Raw genomic sequence first — 21,293 nt, 5'->3', positions numbered from 1 at the left:
TTGGAAAATTTTGATATCTTCATGAATGTCCAAAGAAGCATTTTAAAGATGCTTCGTGGATTTGTAAAATGAGTAAAGCTGGTTATTAAATTGTCTTGAATTTTTAGTTGATAAATATGAATAAACCAGTCTAAACTAGTGATATTTAATCAAATGCTGACTTTTTTACTGAACAGAAGGGTGACTTTATTAAAAAAAAAAAATGTGCAGAGATAAATTTATCAATAATTCGTTTACACATTTCAGCACTTTACCTGAAGAAATATTGCCAGCTTGTCTACGAGTGTGTCTGCTGTCCAGCACCTGTCAAAGCAGCTGAGTGTCACCCACATCACAGGGTGTTGCAAAATGACAGCTCCCAATGTCTGCAAAGATGAAGCCTCGGGAAGGAAAAAAAAAACAAAACAGGACAGATCTAAATTTCATACTCCCAAGTATATCAAAGTGACTCCTGTCAGCATTGCATCAAAGCAGAGAAACAGGAACTGTTCATTTTTACAGCTCGGAGTGGGACTGTGGAGGGGCTTTCTTGTAGGGGGGGAAACAGGCTGGGAAGGTGAGCACCGTAAATTATGCTGGGTGACTTACAGGGAAAACGATGACAATGAAAAGCACCTTGTCAAAAATCCCCTTGTTTGGAAGTATGACAGCGGAGTGAAAATGAGGTCCTGACACAGGGTGAAGGGAGACAAAAAAAGTCGGTTTCCACAGATCGAGTTTCTTTATGTTGAAAAGCTGCATCCGTGTGGACTTCATCTGACACTGCAAGTCTGCTGGTGACAGTGCTGCCTGCATGGTGCAACACTGTGGTAACACCTGTGATTTTGTCTTAGATCTTTTCAGGAAATTCTGTTTCATCAGTTGCGTTTTTCTTTCCCTTTTCTTTTTTTTGGGATGTAGCCAATACTGGTAAAAATATCAATCTGACTCAAATATGAAAGTGTGGATTACAATTTACAACAGATTTTTTCATTGTTTTATTCGAAGGGGCCGTTTTTGTGGAGCAGAAAACAAGTGCAGACAAAAAAAAAAGAGATCAGAGCTAAACACAAAATAACATTGACAATTACCATGGGGCAAGCCTTTTTACCTAAGAAAGCTGAATAAACAAGTGAGTGTCTTTGCCTCTATAGGCCTACAGTGCTACAAGATACAGAGATACAACTTGTGCGGAGATGACAAATATTGAGACTTGAGGCTAAAAGAAAACCAAGGCAACCAAAATCTGGTTTTGTCCCAGGGCCAAAGCCTGCACTGCACTGTGGGCCACTTCTGATTTCTGCACTAGCTGGTGTAACGCAACCAGCCATGCATTAGCATTGGCCCTCCAGTTAGAGCGGGCTCTTAGGATCCTGTCACCCGAACTTATCATACACTCTTGTTTTTCATGCACACACGGCAGACACAAAAAACAAGAAGAGCAGCTTGCTAGCTTGCTTTTACTGGACACAGATCTCTTTGAGCTTCCTGTTGTCTTCAGATTATGTTCACATTTTTAGAAACATTTAATCCTGCTCAGACCGCTAAAGCATCTCCAGCAGGGCTGCTCCTCTACACAACCTAAAAGCTTGAATCTACCTGAATATAAAGCTGCCCCATCTCCCTCACCACTTAGAGGGGGGGCCTGAGCTAGAATACAAAGTTCAACAACTGTGAAGAAGGAACTATTAAAGAGGACACACAAAGCAGTGACCTTGACTGACAAGTGCTCTTCATTCTGGCCATAAACAGCAGTGGGGCCTGATAAGTGTTCACCGGTGCGGGAAGTAATGACCTATCCGTCAGCAGTGGTTGGGCTGTGTGAGGTAGTATAAATGGAACATACATAATGTACAGCAATAATACCAGCACGCTCACAGCCTAATGTATTATCATTATTCTTGGGGACCAGGGTTTTTTCCCCCCTCCTCTAACCCCGAACAGCGTGCCTCAACAAGGCGGTTAAATGCCTTCCGGCCACGATAATTTTATTCTAATCTTTGTTCCATATTATAATTTTCATGGTCAGAAATACACCAGGAAGCAACAGCACGTTTCTATCAAGGGCTAAACAGAACACAGGTCATAACTGGGGGTTTTATGTGACTGTATAACCACTCGTTCTCAGTGCACCAGTCAATTTACGATAAGAATGGAGAAAGCAGTAAATTTATGTGTGATGGCCCATCTCAAACAACATCGTTATGTGCTGAACTAGCTTCTGATAGCATAGCTGAACCTTCTTAAAAAAGGTTATTGGAAATTCCAATATTTCCAACATTAAGGTACATTATCAAATTTTACTACAAAGTTAAAATAAGTTTGGGGGGAAAAAACAAAACACCTGGCGTCTATGTAAAAGCTTCAACCTAATACAAATAATTCAAGTTAAAGGCCATTACTGAACACAGAAACTCCATCAACATCCTGTAGTACATACAGCTCATCATACTCAAATGTAATTATAGACAGACACCAGCGTGAGGAGGTACACTGCTGACAGAGTCACCACTGGACAGAACAGAGTCACTTCCTTCTCAGCTGATTATGCAAGTCTGCATTTACTGCAGACGAACGTGCACAGTATCAAACATTACACATCTTCAGCAGACAGATAGGAGCTGAAAAGTTAGACTGAATGTAAAAAACAAAAAACAAAACAATGAGTGATTTCTTAGCCTGCAGGGAAAAGTGAATATAAGACTACAGCCAGTTAGCTTAAACTAGCTTAAAAAATCCACTGCGTTGTGAAATTTTGATGATTTTGATACACATCATTCTTGACATTGTTGGATCATCTCATGCTTACTATCCCAGAAAGAGTTTTTTTTTACATATAAAATAAAGTTACTATCGCAAACAGTCAGAAGCAACTCCTGGCAATCTTAGTTAGCACTCAGAATTAGATGCATCTGATCCTTTTAATCTGAAATGTATTTGAGAGAAGATTTCTTGAATTATTTTATGCCAGTTATGTTCTGCAAGCCAGCAGGGAGCCAGATGATCAGTTCAACAACACCTGTGGTACTCAAGCTTTATGACAATAAAGCTTGAGTATTTATACTGCATAGTGCCAAATCACAACAACAGGCGCCTCAAAGCACTTTATGTTATTATATTATTATTTAAGATAAAGACTCTACAAAAATACAGAGAAAACATCAACAATCAGACTATCCACTGTTATCAAAAATCTGGCAAAAGCGGGAGGGAAAAACTCTCTTTTAACAGGAAGAAATTTCCAACAGAATCAGGCTCACGAAGAGGCAGCCATCTGCCGTGACCAGTTAGAGTTGAGGGAAGGGAGAGAGGACAAAAGCTACGCTGTGGAAGAGAGTCAGAAATTCATAATTATAAATGACTTAGTGCACAGTGGTGCATAAACTGATAGAGTCAAAAGATGTGTGTGAAGGAAGAAACACTTCCCAGTGCATCATGGGAAGCCCCCAGAAGTCCAAAACTATTCAGCGTAACTAAGGAAGGACTCAGGTTTGTTCTCGACATTGTAGGGCACCAACAGACTGTACATAAAAAATGGACAGCTTCAGGTCTGAAACATGAAGAAATGTTTTGTTTTAAGCCTCATTAGCCAAAAGCATCCCACTTAGCAACACAATGAAGAACGTATGAACCTTGATAACCAAGATAGCTACCTCTAGAATTAGCAGACCAACCCTTTAAATATGGTCACACCTAGTTTCAAAAGATTAAGATGCGACAACCAAAATTTATAACTTAAGGTAGTTATGTTAAATTCCTCATACGTTCATTACATGGTGGCTGCTTCCATCTTTGATATACAGTCTAAGGACCACGTTTCAGTTTCTTATTTCCTAAAAAGGCAGAAAATTGTTGTATCACTCAAAGCTGCTGTAGTGGATATATAACATTTTTAAGAGACTATGACAAAAGTTTGTCTGATTAATAGCTTCAGATAAGTATAATCAACTTCAAGGAGTGTAGCATTAGCATTAATCTATTCATCGTGAGTCAAATGAGTCAACAGTAAAGTATTTTGTTTCTTTCACGGCAGAATATTGAACAAAACTTATCACATCCCAAAATATACCTAGTGATAGCTCATTCTGTCTAGTTGCTGTACTAGTTGTGCTGAGAGTAATAATGTAACGCCATTAATTAGCAGGCATTTCTGAGGCCTCCCACACACATATCGCATCAAAGTCACAGCCAGTGTCCTTATCCAAAACTCATTTCTACTCCACAAAAACACGGATATGCAGTGCTACTACGCAACGTAACATTCCCGTAATGCTGCATATCACAGAAATCAATTCCCAGATACATTTTCGAAAATACAGAAAGGGCAGTAGTTAAAATGTTGACTGTAAAAAAAAGTAGCTGTAATGGTTTTAGCAATGAGAATATTCTTGTCACATTTAAGCATTACAAATCTTGCGTGCATTCCCGTCTCATCTCTCCCAGGTATCCCTACAGAGCAGAGAAAAATGAAGGATGCCTCTAAAGCTTGGAGACAGTAATCTCCCCAGTGGAGGTCAAATCTAACATGGCAGGTTAGTGTCTGTGGAGATTGACAGCCTCGAGAAATACTGCTGCCAGGCACCCACAATGCACAGTGACAGTGAACACCTCCCAGGAAAAAGGCTGGTTACCAAGCCTTATAGAGCGACTGTCAGAGGGCGCCTGTTGTCAGAGCTGCTGCCAACTCTGCACTGACAGACTCTGTCAACCTATCTCTATCATATCGAAGCCATCTCAATCATGCGAACACCAAGCTGATCTAACCTGAACACATCTTTATCAGAAGCGTTCGCAGGCAACATTTATTCTTCCTGCATTTAAACCATTTTCATCCAACAGGAATTTATCCACAGTTGAACAATTGAACATTTGCAGTTTCCAGTTTCTCAAATTGTAGAATTTGCTAATCTTTCTCTGTCAAAATGCAAATTAAGCAACATATCATCAAAATAAACTAGATTTTTTTCATTTTGTACATTAATTCTGCAGTTAATTGAAAAAAGACAACATAATCATTTTGCTCCATGTAAACATGTATATGGAATATAAGTGCCATAATATATGTTGTTTACTGATACTCTGTAGAGAAATGCTGTACAGCAGACCACTAATTGCATGAAATATGTTATCTTACAGGCTTGTGCTGTCTGCGTTTCATAAACAAAGGCTGACAGATCATGCCCTAAACCAGTGACCCTGCTGTGAGCATATGCACTAATGCAAGGTCACACTGGAGACTGGCCACATGAGGAGAAAACAGCCATCTAATTTGCTTTGTGAGCCCAGCAGACAAACTCCTGATGTAGTCATCACAGGCTGCTATAACATGTCAGTGTGTTAAATGGGAACCTTTTTCATTAGGAGCCCTAATAAGTGTCCCATGTATGAAACAGAGATTCCTTTCTCTTTTATGTCTGAGGCAGAAAAAAAATGACAAGGAGAATTTCGCTGCCAAAAACATGTTATACTCTCGGCGTCGAGGAGGCTTTGTTGGCTCTCACAGTGCTCAGCTGTGTACAAAAGCATAGCAGCTGATTTTCATAATGACAGGTGGCCATCTTTAAAATAATAATACCAGCCACAAACAACCGTGGTTGGCCTATTTAGCAATTGATAAAAGAACATCGCAACAGCTTCTGGTCCCCTTGGGGTCTAAATACTGATATAAAATCTATATAAATGAGTGAAGGTTGAGGAACCATGACTTTTAAATAGAAGCAATATTTTAGATATTATACATAAAGATACATGTTTTTGCAATATATTTCTGCAGAACAGCTGTTACAGATAAGGAAGTGTCACTGGTTTGATAAACATGGGTGGAGGTTGAGTGTTGATGGCAGCATGCTATAAAGGAGGGGGTGATGGTAGTTGAGAGAGAGGGGGTGGGTTATTGAATCCAGAAAAGACAGGCAGACGTACAGACAAACAGACCTATAGCCTGACGCCGTTCCCCCTCATCCTCTGCTTGCCCTTTGTCATGCACCCTCCTCACCTCCAGAGCTGTCACTGGCTTGTCAGAACCAATCACAGGATGCCATGCTGTCTGCCAGCCATGTACCAGTTTGGACAGGATGACATCAAATTTCTGGTGCTACGTGTCAAGGACCATATGAAAACAGATGTCCTCATTACTGGGTTGCCCCGTGCTTTAGACTACTTATTCAACTTTTCACAGATCAGGGGATTAAGGAACATCACAAGGTTTTTTAACTCTAATCTTATTATTCGTTCAAGTTAATGTTAAAATATTGGAAAAAAAACAATTAAATAGCGTTTGCCATAAATAATATTGTCTTTTACGTTGATGGCGTAAGACTAAGGAGAGAAAAACAGCAAACTAAAATCCAGTCAAAGCCCGCTCACACTGTGATAAAACGGTTACATGTCCAAGCCCAGTGTTATGCATATATGAGGCCCTCTGAGATCCAGCATGACAAAAGTAACTTTATTGAATAGGACAGATCGCTGCTTGTCTGACTGACTTAATCTGTTTGATTGAGCAACGGGATGCCTTCGGCTTCACAAGTCCTTCAAAGGCCGCAGATTCTGCAAGTGTGAAAAAAGAGGGAGGAGAAAAAAAAGAAAAAATATCCCCCTACAACCCTTCTTCTGCAACAGACATGCACACATACACACAGCAGTGCAGCTTTTGGAGGGCTTATTTATGAGCTTTAAACATCTTATTCATTGCCCTACCACCCAAGCCTTTTTCAGATCATCAGCCTCTGACAAAGACTGCAAGCTTGGAAAATCTGTCATCTGTCAGCGTCATTGATTAGGAGCAGAACTCTGGGCGGATGATGAGGCTTCACTGCAGCCAGCCGTTGAGGAGTAATAAAGGGCAGAGTTGAAAAGTATCTCCCCCCCCCCACAATAATACTGCCGCTGCAATTTTCCTCTAGAATCAATAGCGTGCCACATTACAGAGCCATACATTCATTTCCTCATGCTTCACGATCTTATTATGGGAATCCAACTTTCCACTCCGCCCCCTTTTTTCACCCAGCCGTCCACACACAAAGCAGAACTCAGCTATCATTGTGCTTGATCTGAATTTTATTTAGAGCTCCATATGCTTCTCCAGCCTCCTCTCAAAGCCCGGTGTTGATGCTTGGCCTCTCTTGGCCCGTTAACCATTAAAAGAGGGGCCACTCTGTCACTGCACTGCTTATTGTGAGCCTAGGAGGTTAAGAGACAAAAGTGTGAGATCATGAATGAGTGGCTGGCAGTCTATTGGAGGTTGCCGCAGATCTGAAATGAGAAACTGCACCTGATGCATGCATTTTGAAAGAGAACCGGGGGTTATTTTGTCTCCCCGAGTGCCCCATTAAACGCAACGACTGGCACGCCTATCAACACCTCGGCAAAGGAGAGGCTCGTCGGTGTGGCGCCGTGGACTTATGGGATTTGCTTATTGTTTCTCTGCTGCTGTCTGAACTAAATGCAGCTAAATACCTACTGAGATCTCCTGGCTGCTATGAGCATCCAGACTAACATTCAGCTAAACACGAGACAACAGAGGAGCTGGATGAAACCCCAGAGATACTCTACACCTCACGGCGGGGACAAAGCACCAGAATTGTCCTTCTGCTGTTTCAGGTCCTGCTCTGCACACACATTTCTCTACACTTTCTCCCCTCAAAATACCCAAAGCCGTGTCTCTCAGTCTCTAGGTCCCCCCTTAGTGACAATTTGTCCACATCAGAGAACCATCATCTCTAACAAGATCTGACTCATGACACACAGATGGGGAGGGGCTGGACACGGGCAGTGCTAGCGCTGGGTGCCTGCCTGCCTGCCCTGGGGCTACAGAAAAACGCCATGCTCAGACTGCCGTGTGAGAGAACACAACTGCTTTCTGCTAAACTCTGCTTTTCCACCATAAGCTCTACCAGCCCACAGCCGGCATCGCTGGGCCATTACAAATGAATGAGATGCAATAAAATGTCAAGAAAAAACAACAAAAAGGGAATGCTACTCTTTATATTATTAAACACAAGAAACTGAAATGTAATATACAGCCTAAAAGTGCAGAAAACTATTTTTAATCATGACATTTGTCACACTAAGACCTTTAAAGTTATTCATAGCTGTTAACAAGCTTAGCGAGTGCTACAAAGAACAACAGACTGCATTATAACACAAGGAACTTCATTACTGCAAGAAGAGAAAAGATTTTCAAAGCATCCAAACACAATAAGCCTGTGACCAAGCAGTAAGTCATGTGAAATAAGCTTTGTATTGTGACAGAAAGAACAGACCCTATCAGGCCCTCATTTATTCATCTGTCAACCCACACACGGGAAGAGCCGGGAAAAATTTTTCTTTGGTGCCTTAAGGCAACTGTCATTAACTCTGCCATCAACATCATCCAGAAGTTTCACGAGTGTGCTAGAATATCATAAATAATGTCAACTTCCATCTCTAAACAAGACCTTTTTAGTAATGGCATTATATTGCCTGCATATGTTGGTTTAATGTCGGGTTACACAAAGACCCTCAGATATGAACTTTCCATTATTCTGACGACATTTAAATGCTTCGACTTCATGTTTGAATGAGCGCATGAGGTCGGATCTCGTTAGATCATGTCTAACATGTCTTTCACAAAGAAGTCCAAACTTCATGCAGGCATACACAAAATTACAACACAGAGACTTGGGCCATTGCTACCTACAGCGGGCGTCACCGTGGGCTGTCGTCTGTGCATTTGTCTCTTGAATTTTACGAGTCACTCAGGTCAATAAAGAGCAAGACTGTATGGAGAATGCACTAAACAGCTATAAGGAACATTATCGTTCAAAGTGAGCGATGTATGAATGCCAGATTGATGAACACAACAACGGTGTACATCTCACACACACACACACACACACACAGACACACACTGAACTTATTTTTACACCCCCACACGTGTGGACTCGCAGCCTCTCTGTTCCGGTCAAGTGCTTCAGCCAGGACAACAACGTATGCAATTAGGTCATGCTGGTCAGTGTCACCCACACGGGGGACAACAGTCATTATGAATTTCAAATAAAAGTTAAATCGTACCAGGAAAGAGGACAGGAAATTGTCCAGAGGAATACTAAGTAACAAAACAGAAAAATAAATTGCAGAATACACATTTTACATGATATGAATAAAATTTTAATTTGATGGGCTTAGCCGGTACCAATCTTTTTCGTATCAGCGTAAAAAATCATAACAACCTAACAACAATCCTTCCTTTCTGTTTCTTATCTTTCTATTTGATTTCTCAGTAAGATCATCACTGCATCATCACTCTGGAAACCTACATATTAAATATAAATGCAGAGCAATAAAATCAGTGTTATTAAAAACCCAAAATAAGCAGAAATATCTAGTTTTGAATGAATCTGCTTTTGCTCCAAACGCATGAAATTGTTGCATTTTTTTGTTTTTACCAAAATGTATTCATGTAGTCCCAGCCAATCTTCTTAGTCCAAGCCAAGTAACGAACAATGATCTCTTTATTTCTGTGTTTCACTATGATTGCAAAGTGGGAGAAGCGGCAGGTTTAGGACAGCCGCAAACAATAAGACCGACCACAGAATCACAGGAGTTATGTTATGGCTGTTTCAACTGTTTTTTTTAGAGAATTCATGATTATATCCACATTTGGTATGTCAAAAAAGCACAGTGCAAGTGCAACCAGAAAAGTTGTGGCGTATAACATGTGTGTAAAACAGTTGATGGGAACAGCAGGGTAATAAGAAATATTAGCTAAGTTAACAGTTATAGGTCTTTTGGCCTGGCACTGGTCAACTTGTGCACAGCGTGCTTACAAGCTTGCAATACCCTGGCAGAAACCTTGAGCATCCATGAGCCTCAAATTAACAGGAATTTTCCTTCTGCACTCCTGGCTGCCAACCATGGACTCCCACCAACACCAGCAACACCTTTTTCATGCAAGTAAAATGGAAATTAAAGACAAAATTGTGTTGCTTTTAATTACCAACATACATTTGAAACTCTTAGAGTTAAGCAGCTCACTCAAGCAGTGCACAAAACTAAAACAAATCAACATTTTGATGCTCCTAATAATGTTTCCCGTCTTTACTACCATGCGATATTTTCATGCTTCCACTCTCCTGCAGTACCCCCCAACCCTGCTGGCTGCTCTCACATTCTCACCTCACTCTCCTGGCCCTCTGGCCCTAATCCCTGGCTCTGGCTCTTGACAACCTCACCCACTGAGCTACAGATTGGCCGGCACACAATGCCCCAGATCCTCATTCACCAACACAATGCACTCACCGGCCATACACCTTCCCTTCTCTTTAACTCTCTGACCACATCCCTTCTGTCCAATCCCTCATTTTTCTTTCCCCTTCATTCATTCTCTTCGTTCATTTAATTTCCTCAAGCTCTCTCCAAGTCTGTCTCTCTTGCTCCGACTCTGTCTTTCTGCCAACTTGGTGGCGACTGGTGGGGCAAAACACAGAAACCGTCTCCCGCCTGGTTTCATTGCAGGGCATCGTGAGCAGGACGAGCCAGACCTCACAAAGCCATTGCAGAGTGAAACAAAGGTTGTGTGCTCCATCATTCAAACCGGGGCCACTCCGACAGCTGCCTCCGCCACGCTCACACTGACAAACGGCCAGAAAAACAGATGGTTTGTGCATTCATGACCAGTTTAGTGGAAGCCCAGGAGTCACCCCCATTCAAGGGGAGGGTTTTTGTCAGCTATTCCGTGATAAAGCTTTTCAGTCTGGTAGAAAATTAGAAATGCATTTTAAAATTGTCCCTTAATTATTGAGGTCATCCCGGCCCCATGGAGGAGAGAGGAAAGAGCTGAGGCTCTGGCTTTGTGACACATGACTGATCTGAAAAGATGGGCTGCCTCATTTCACTTTTTGAATCCTGCCAACACATTAACATACATTTGTCAGTTGCTTCTGAAGAGCAGATGCATTGAATGTTAGAAGCTAGCTATCCTCCGAGGAGAGAAAAGTTCATCATCTCAACATCTGATCAATACTGACACTGAAATCGTTCCCCCCACTGAAAATTAGCTTAATAAAGAATACTCCCCCTCGTTAGGTCAATTAGGTACTTTTTTCATACCTGCAATGCATTCATGCTTTCTTGTGAGGGACTCGTGCTGTTCCCTTATCGGGACTTTCTCATCTTCTGTCAGTCACAACGACACATGCAAGCACATCTGCATAGCGTTGATAGCTGAAGAGTGTGACCAAGCTCTGAGTCTTACACCACCTCCTCACTTTTAAACTCATTTAGATTAAAAATGGCCCAAGAAAAGAGAGAAGTAGACCCTTACCTTTCAGCCCAGCTCAGTCCTGGGTAAGCTTTGTCTGTTCTAAAAGCCTTTATTTAAAGTATACAATATGGAGTTCATATGAATTTCAACCCTTAAAGAATGAAATTCAAACAGGCAAGGATAGCATGTGTAATATTTGACATTTCACAACTTTAGACAATACATAAACAAGTATATGAGACTGAGACAACCACAATAATGGTGTATGTCATGTCATTAAAGAGAGCTTAACAATTGCTTTAAAGCACTGAGGCGTGAACCATAGTGGGGCTTCTGAGCATCATCATCAAGCTGTTGGCAAGACACCCCAAAAAAGTCATGTCCAATTGCGAGAGAAAGCATTCACCATGTTGAACTATATCATACACAACACTGTTTACACAAATTAGCTGAAGTGCCAGCCAAAGTGACACTGACTAAACTTACTTTGTTTGGTCCTCCGTATAAAATTAGTTTCACGTCTCCCAGCGCCTAACAACGCAGGGAGAACGGCTGAGCAGATATGAATTAAAGATAATGCCAAGCCACAGCACGTCTGTCTCTGCCTCGAAACCATCTGGACGTTCAATATTACATCCTCGTCTACACTTTTCACACTGATCAGGATCACAGTTCTTTGACGTGTCCCCGTGATGCCCATTCGTGGTTGCTGACTGAACACATTTGTCGAGGTATCACTCTCGTTCTTGAGGTAGTCATGCGACGGCCTTTACAGAAGTTGTCTGTTTGAGAAGTCACAGCTGGAGCAGAGATGAGAGCCGCTAACCTACAAAAACATCATGTTAAAGTAATTTCATTAGATGTAAAATTTGCTATATTTTAAGAAATAGACACGCTGAAATATTAGCTTTGTTTTATGAAGTGATAAAATGGTTAAAATTTTGGTGTCAAAGAAAAGTGACCGGAGAACTGGAAGCATAACTTAACCGCTTTGTGATCTAACATGTTGTGATCCTATTAATAATCATGCAGGCTCAGCATCATTGCACTGGACTGGTAGAGGCAAATTAACATAATCATTGTCTTCATTAGCATAATTTCTGTGCTAGTTTGTCTGTGTTACTTACTGTAACGTATAGCACAATAGAGACACCCAGCAGAATGCTACAAGCTGCAGATAACAGCAAACCACAGACTCTCACTGAGCTGTGAGAGAGCCACACACTATGATACAAACACAGATACACCTTTGCATAAACACAGTTACACACACTTCAAACACATGAAGCCGATTGCACCCTGACAGCTTTGTTTGCACTTAAGCACTGCCCTCCTCTGACTGTCCAAGGAAGTGCATACAGTCCATACAGCTACTCATCAGCGCTGCTCCGAGTCATTACACTCTTTAAAGCAAAGATGATTTCAAGATTAATTTTATTGCTGGTAAAGAGCCTGCAGAAGGTGGATGAGCAGAGTCCTCCCCACCCCATTCTCATCCCCCCATCACCACCACATCCAGTGCCATTTGTTGTTGGACTGCACCCCTTTGGCACTAGACAGGAATCACTTCCTCAGAACATGATGTGGGAGGTGTTCAAAGATAGACGCTGACAGAAATCTGCTGCCGTTGCCAAAAGCGCTGGCATTTCCACGACACAAGCAGTGACTCTCAGACGGATGTGATCCGATCAAATAGACGTGATAAAAACGTGTGAATTTGGACAAAAAATAGCAATCAGATTGAATAAATACAAGCTAGAGGTGGGCATAAACAACCTGAAAAATAACTCACAGTATGTTGCTATGCTGCAAACAAAAAAAAAGTATCTTTCAACAGGAAAAATATATCTTATTTGCCAGCGTAGCCCTTTGGTTAGATTCTGACTGGTGGTGTTGTTATTTTAAGCTCAACCAGCTGGTAACTTGATGATACTCAAAGTTGTTTAGTGGCCAAAAACGGATACATTTTCCATCTTTTTTCCAAGCCTGTACAAACTGCTCTTCAGCATTTAAGCAGAAAGTAATTAAACTCCCAGTAGACTCTAATCAGCATTCATGAGTGGCATCGGCTCTAAGTATGATATACAGTACAGCCCCTGTCAAGGTGATTTCTCACCTCTCACCATTTCCTCCAACAGCTCTCACCATGGCCATCACACACACACACACACACACACACACACACACACACACACACACACACACACACACACACACACACACACACACACACACACAGCTGTTGTGTGCTTGTCCCTCCCAAATTAATACCCACAAGTAAAACCGTGACCTGCAGAAGGCAGCCCCGACCCGCCGTCCCGGAGCGACTCAGTGGATCCACCCCCTGAGCACGTGGCTCTGTCTGTCTTCCCCTACTCTCCCACCCACCCCCAAAGACTGAGCAAGGACAAGAGCTTGCAAGAGATGAATAAGGTAATCGCTGGCACGGTACTATAAAGCGTAGGCGTGCGTGATAAAAGATCGCTGATTTGTTTGTTAAGCAAATTAAAAACAACTGAAGTTCTTTAATTTTTTCTGATTATTTCTTTACTCCATACTTCTCCTCACAAAAGGAGCAGTTGTGGAAGTCCTGAAGGATTGCACCCTGGCTAGACCACAGAAAATAAAAGAGACTCAAGGCTTCAGAGACAATAATGGACCTTGTCTGTACAGTCACCAAATGGCTACTGCTTGGTTAGCTGCAAGCTCCATTTTGGGACCTTTGGTTCCCACATTTAATTAAAAATCCATTATCACCTCTTAGCATAGCGAGCAGCACTTCAGCCTATACTATACAGATCTGCACTCCTAATTGGCCTTAAATGGCTAAATTTATTTTCATGCAACCGGACTTCAAGTTTTCTTAAAGGGGAAGTCAAACTATTGCAAGTAGCTTGGACTCGTTTTTAAAAAATAACCCCCCTTGGCAAAAGTGCACCAGTGTTACAACAAATGATTCTCAGGTATTAGAGTGTAGACACACACCGCAACAGACCTTGTGGCAGACCTTGCAGGCAAACTGTTTTTAGGTGATGCATTAATATTCAGAAGGTGATGTTGCCAAAGCACCTTGAGCAGATGCACACTGGCACACACTGATGGTCTGAGTGAGCAGCTGAAGAGGGAACAATGCAAAAGGAAAAGGATAGATAATTCAAAAATAAAACAAAAAGAAAAAAATCCAATTAAAACAAAAGACTGAGTAAAGAAACCAAATTGACGAATTGGGATAAACCAAAAAAATAAAATAAAAAGAATTGTTACCTCGACGATTGCGGCCAGGCCCCAGCTCCCCTGGCAGAACCTAAGTGGCTTGCTGGCATATGGTGTAACCTCCATTTGAGTGCTAAAAGCTGGATATTGTTTTTGTGGAGCAGATGTTGGCGGGCATGGCAAAAGGCACAGCTGACTGGGCTACGCAGCTGGAAACAGTGTATGTGACCCACATACAGGGGGAGCAGTAGTCAACTGAGAGCCACAACCTTAATGGAGAATAGCGAGACATAATATGAAGTTTGTCCCTCTGTTGTCTTTACAAGCATGAAGTTGAAAATAAAGCCAGTTTAGCTGTTTTTAGCTTGTATTCTATTGCTTTTTCTGCTGTTAATTACTCCCTGATAGCATGAATACTATCCAAGCAACTTGATGACTGCTGCACTCTAATTGTAGCTGTAGTGGTAACCTAGAGATGAAAGGATCTGATTTTAATCTAATGCCTCAATCGTGACGTTACAGTAGATGCCTGAAATGTGTCAGGAAGAAGCCTCGATCAGGTCAAAATCAGACTCACAGATTGATGAGAGTTTGTTTCTATGACCGCTTTAATTTGGGGAGTTTTATTCAGGCTAATCACAGCAGGATGGAAAACAACCTCAGCTCTCTGTGCCTCCAAATAATACAGAAACCACCATGTTTTAAATTGGAATTAAATGAGCTTTCATGCCTAGATTTGAGCTAATGAAAACGAAACGAGGACACTTAAGAGTCCTCACCGATTTCTCAAACCCAGAAGTGTCCTGGTGCCAAAAGTGGACAAATGAAGATTATGCTGAGATTATAATAAGGATGCCAAAGCCATTATCCAGTCTACTTTGACAAATGCTGTGCCTTTCTGTGAGCAGATGGGACCTAGAGTTTGGGTGGGGAAACAGGCAGAGTATCCTTCACCCAGTTGGCTAGAAAAGACTAGGATAAACGGCAAGCCGGGACACCGTCAAGAATCCCCAACATTACATGTAATTTTGTGTCTGAGTGCTTAAGTTCTGTTAATTTCGCTCTGTTTGATGAAAACTGACCTGCTAATGCAACAATCAACACTGTAATAGCACGCAGTTATTTATTTTGAGTCATTCTGCATCATTTCATGTCTGTTTATTATCAATGTAATATTAAAAAAAGGATTTTATGATGTTTGCAGGGCCTCAGCGATCCCCCGCTGATGTCCGCCAACGCGAGCCCAAAGCCGCAGACTGAACAGAGCGTTTTGGTTTCACCCTTTTAATTACGAGTGTGTTAAATGCTGTAAAGGCAAAACAAACTGACCAGAGGCTGCAACAAAGCCTGTTTTCCCTGGTGAAAAGGATTAGAATGGCCTGTCACTCATCAGGGTCACGCAGTGCAGGGGCACTACTTAAAAAGTCATTTAGAGAATTAAGATGCCCCCAATCGGGCGAAAACACCACGCTAAATAAAACAGCAAATAAGTGCCCAGCACAGCCTTGAGGCGTCCGCTGTTGCCACTGTTGACCTGTCTCCTGCAAACTATTTTGTTTTGAAGGTCTAAATCTGCTCTGGCCTGTTTAATCTCTCATGGAGGTCTCATTAATTAAGAGGTTTCTGACGGCACACTGATTCCCTCAGAGGGAAAAGCAAAATATGGCCACACCTTTATGCGCTCTAATGAGAACCGTGATTCCCTTTGGCTGGGTTTAGCTACATTTGTTCAGGAGCTCCTACAAACAATAGAAAAAGTGCCTATCTCAATATTTACAATGCAGGTGTCCTCTTTGAAGCTTGCCCCTGACCAAAGGACCTAGGAATGAAAAATCACCTGCAGCAATACGGGATGACAGAGAACAGATGAAAACATACTTTTCTTTTTTTTTTTTTTTTTAAAAAAGAAAACATACTTTTCACAACGCGATCTGTAATAATTACCACACAATTACCTCTGATTACTGCTGTATTTTCTGCCTGCTGCATATATTATTGTTTTGCTACCTGGAGGCCACAATGTTAAAAAAGCTAGCAAGGAGTCGCACAAATTAATCCACAATTAATTTGTTTTTGAGAAATCCCTTAACCCTCCATCGGCCAAGTTTCCCACAGACCTGATGGACTTACTCTGTAATTCTGACTGTAAAAGGAAAACATGTAATTCTCATCTTTCAGGAACCATTTGATTTTTTTTCCTCCAGCCCAAAACTGGTTGAGGAACAAAGTAATGTGAAGCACACATGGTAAAATCTATCCAGAGCCAATTCTTTCTGTCTGTGTACACATAGCAATACCTTACAAATACCTTGTGCTGCTGTGACACACTGAAAATGCCCGTAAAGGTCGCCTTCTTTCCCAAACTGTTTGAATTTGGCCTCTAGCACAAACGGCAGTGGAGTAACAGCCATTTAAAGAGTGCTTGTAAAATAGGCCCACCAGGTAAATAAAGGGTCACTGATGTACAACTGTCTTGGTTACTAAATGACTTAATATGACTTAATTCGTAATTTATGATATACTGATCAATCAGTAAGAGGAAGCAAGGTTAGACCTGAAAGCTTGGGGTTAGTGTGACTCATGACTTTTTAGATCTAGACACCTTCACAAAGGGTACAGTGAAGCAGCAGTTCAGTGATGCAGGTCTGTATCTACCCATTAAGATGGATAATCTGAGCAGGTTACACAGATTATATCCAGATTACTAAACACTGCTCCTGCCGCTGATCGTCTTCACAGCGGCTCGGAGGACACACTTATGGACACTCAGGGCCTCTGGGACTGAAATCATCGGATAGCGAGATATAGAACTGCTCGAGCTGCTAATACAGAAAAGGTGGACGGTGGGCACGTGAGCGCCAGCTGGTTTAGTATGCTGTGCTGTCAATGAGGGGGAAATGTGAGACCTGCAACACACATCATCAAAAAAATCAAAAAATATCTTTAAAAGAACTACAAAAGGTCATCAACACCACACAAGTTTAAGTTACACTGAAAAGCTATTTTTCTAGCTCATTAGTTTGTTTAGCTCATACAGGATTTACTATTAATTGCCCAATTTATAAATGCAACTTGCAAAAAACGACATGCGATAATTTTCTTTGACAAGGATCATTTTTACAGTAAAGGTTCTTTAGGACAAATGGGATGATTTATGTTTATTTTTTACAGTTGAAGTTACTTACATTTTATTCGTTTTATTTTGTATTTCAAACTCAGATTCTAATAGTCTATTTCTATAAGAAATTGTAGTTGATGCTATGCTATGAAATGCAGATTTAACAGTGTTTTAAATCATCTCTGGGGTGTCTTAATTAAGAACTGTTTGAAATACCTCCTGAATAAATGGTAACCTGTCAGCACCTGACACTGGTAAATACTGCACTTGATCCAGGAGTTTCTCCATAGGATCAGTGTGGGCTGATGCACTATGGCAGTGTGCTGTGCTGAGAGTGACATCCTGATTCCTGAGCTTCTGCATGAGTCAGTCCCATCCTTCCATCTCTCGTGGAGGCCTCACCCTCACATCTCATATCAGCCTGACTTTGATGGACACATGGTCCCCCTGTGCTTGGCAGGACGGTCTTTTGAGGAACTTGAACAAAAATGGCAACAGTGATCGGGTCGACACTCTTCCCCGCCCCCTTACACAAAAGAAAAGAAAAGAAAAAAAGAAAATTGCACACCGTTTTTTCACTAGGTGATGGTTCGTGAAGAAAGACCCGAGCACTTCAACTTACAATCACCTTGACAACATTGGTAAAAGTTATTTGTATTTATATCTATCATATAAAAAGTTAGGTGAACATATACAATGATAAATACCTGACAGAAAACAAACTGCTGCTGTATCTATCAAAATAACTGCAGTGTTATTCAGTTAGTGTAACAAATAGATGTGCAGCAGACTATAAACACTCTACCTCACGGGTCTGAGCATAACTTGGATCGATTGTGCACTCAGAACATAATTGCCAACACATCACATACAGTGCTAAAACTCTTCATACTCTTAATTCAGCATGGCGGCACACTTGACTGAAGCAAGGTCTCCTCCTTCGCCAACAGACAAAGGGAGTCCTTCACTACGTCTGTGTCAGTCTGCTCATCCCATTATATCCACTCTGCTGCTCCCAGTCATCAGCTATGACGAGCCTTCACCTGAGTTGACAGGTGACTGTCCTGAGGCAGCGCAGCGCCCAACAGGGGAGCCTTAACCTGCCAACTATCTGTCAGTTTCCCAAAACCAGCTCTGTCATGTCATCTCCTCCATGCCAATCACGGTGACACATCAAGTTTGTGTCAGGAAACAGTGTTGAAGATTACAATCTAATACAACACTGCCCTGAGCAAATGGGAGGGGCAGGCAATTATTATGACACGGCGATGGTAATGTAAATGTTGGCAGGTCACATGAAAATAATTACAAACAGGACATTTCTTCCTAAAGGTTTGACTTTTGTCTGTGCAGTATGAGGGGTGATGATTCAAGAGGGCAAATTCATAAGAACATAAAAGATTCAACACAAAGATAAAGACAAAGACGGACGTTATTCAAATATCATCTTCATGCTTCATACTTTGCTTCCATGTAGCCAGACTTTCTGGCTTTTTTCACTCATTTTCCGTTCAGTCCTTGTGCCTTACCGTTTTCATAGGAGTGGTCTTTGTTTGTTTAAAAAGCCACTTTATCGTGACCTGAATCATTCAAGCATAAAAAGATACCCAACTCAACCAGACTCGTGCCTACACATCTACTTTCAAGCTAATTAGAACTGCACCAACTTTTGCCTAATATATTATATTTCCATTTATTCCATTTATTTCCCATTTCAAAAGTCGCTCCACCTATTTCCCATTTTCCTAGCAACACATAAAAACATTAGGGGCGGTTCAAGACTTTCACGCATAACAAAACATCAAACTATATCCCTGTTGGTACAATAATAATTGACTTATAATTTAATTAACTGAAAGAAAATTGATCAGTAATTGGTGTGTTAGTATGTCAACCATATAAATAATTTGGAAAGCACCAAAAACCTCTAAGACAAATTCTAAAATAAAAGTAGGGTGAATATTTTAACATCTACATTCACAGAGTGACTTGAAGTATGACTCCTAGTGAATGCTAATATATCCCAGTATCTGTTCATTACCTGAAAACAATTTTGTTAATTCAGTGTAACTGCTGTGTCTTAAATCTCACTGATCCATATTTAAACTTGCTAATTTGAGTGCATTCACGCTTAAAAACAAAAGCGGGTATCAAAAAATTGATGCTGTACACTTCTTACCCTCAATGTTCACCATCTTGGCTACACAATGGAAAAAAAGTAACTACCAACTGAAGGATTGCTTGGTAAGTCCAGAGACAGTATTAAAATATGGATATAGATTCCAAAGCATAAAAACAAAGACAGAATGGAAACACCTTTGACCTGCATTCTAGATAAAGACCACCAGATAGCGATGGCTAAAAACCTTTTGGTCCCAACAGATGTCAGTGGGAAACATCTTTCTGTCCTGACCTTTGTAAACACTTTCCTGTTGGCTTTATGGGCACAGTAACTCATTTGGGTCATACAGAATTCAAACTATGAATATTTTATGAAATTTGGTCAACCTGTGCTTCAAAATGGAGAATTATCTGTGTCGTGAAAGCGGACACCCATTGGCTAATGGGTGACTAACGAGTGACTTAAGTGTGGCTCAAGTCTTTAGCCAATGATCATATCTGGTTTTGTAGCCAATGGTGATGGCAGAAATGTTCCTCAGAAGGTTTAAACTGCCTGTGGGTGCAGTCTGACCACCGCAACCTTTTTTTTGGTGTTTTAGTTTGTTAATCCTTTGCCTTCAGTGTGGAAGAGAGGATTGACAACCTGTAAATATTTGCAAAAATGCAACAGATGCAAAATGCACATGACAATCATGTTCAAAAATATAATCTATAATTTTGCATAATTGTCTATCTTTATAATCTGGATGTAAGGAAGTGTAGGCCTAGTAGGTAAGTAAGAGATGTAACTATGCAAGTTAGTAAGATTAGGTTTTCCAGCCAAAAATGGCTCTTGAATGAAGGTGACATTATTTTGTGAACTACTATTTGCAATTTGATGAAATATATTTTATATCTGTATCTGTGCACTTCTCATTGTGACTCCCCAAACTCTCACATTTCTGTTGTCCTTTGTTTCTGACTAGACTGAGATTCATTTGCAGAATGGTAAAGGTTGAACTGACCTAGCCCTGTAATCACCGATTTTTGGGTGCTGGGGGGGAGCAAAGCAGTCTGTGCCATATGGCTAACGATCACAATAATAAATCAATTTTAGGCACCCCGTCATAATTTATCTAAGATATTATGAATTTTTCCATTCAGTTGTTTCCAGTTACTTGTCATGGCATTCCAGGAGCTCATTTGAAAAGTGGCAACGAGGCAAGCAGGCAGAGTTTTAACCCACTGCTGAGATTTTACATGGGACTAATCATGAATCATTGATTGATTGAAACTCTGTTATCAGTGGAGGCTTTTTCCTCCCCGTATGTAAATGAGTAACCTTTAGGAGGGCTCTGAGTGGCAGCTGTGGCAGATGGGCAGTAACTGTAATGGGGTGGAGGTTGGCCTGAATAAATATCCCATAGTCTGGAGCTTACCTAGTATATACACTGCCCATGGAGGCTTCATGATGAGCCTATGCCAAAAGAAAGGTTAAGACTACAAAACAAGGAGTATCTGGGTTGATTTGCTGATTAGAGAAAATCAGTGGAGGGGGACAAGGATTTAAAGTGACCTAGCAGCAAGATGCAGCCTCACTGACTCTTAATTTTAACTTGTGTCAAAAGTGTGGACTTC

At 41.1% G+C, this 21,293-nt stretch overlaps 1 long non-coding RNA gene across 2 annotated transcripts in view; it reads right to left on the bottom strand.

Moving 5' to 3' along the window:
- The window catches only part of LOC145430942 (uncharacterized), a 36,788-nt gene that overhangs the window by 5,595 nt on the left and 9,900 nt on the right, over positions 1-21,293 (bottom strand). Inside the window, exon 3 of one of the 2 annotated variants that reach the window (XR_013911286.1) lies at positions 255-380. This is a non-coding gene — a long non-coding RNA (uncharacterized LOC145430942). Of the gene's footprint in view, positions 1-254; positions 381-11,911; positions 12,051-21,293 lie in introns of those variants that run through there. The other variant, XR_013911285.1, reaches the window with a different exon arrangement.

This window comes from Astatotilapia calliptera, chromosome 9 (assembly GCF_964374335.1).
Source record: "Astatotilapia calliptera chromosome 9, fAstCal68.1, whole genome shotgun sequence".
NCBI lineage: Eukaryota > Metazoa > Chordata > Actinopteri > Cichliformes > Cichlidae > Astatotilapia > Astatotilapia calliptera.
This window is presented reverse-complemented; position numbering and strand designations above follow the sequence as displayed.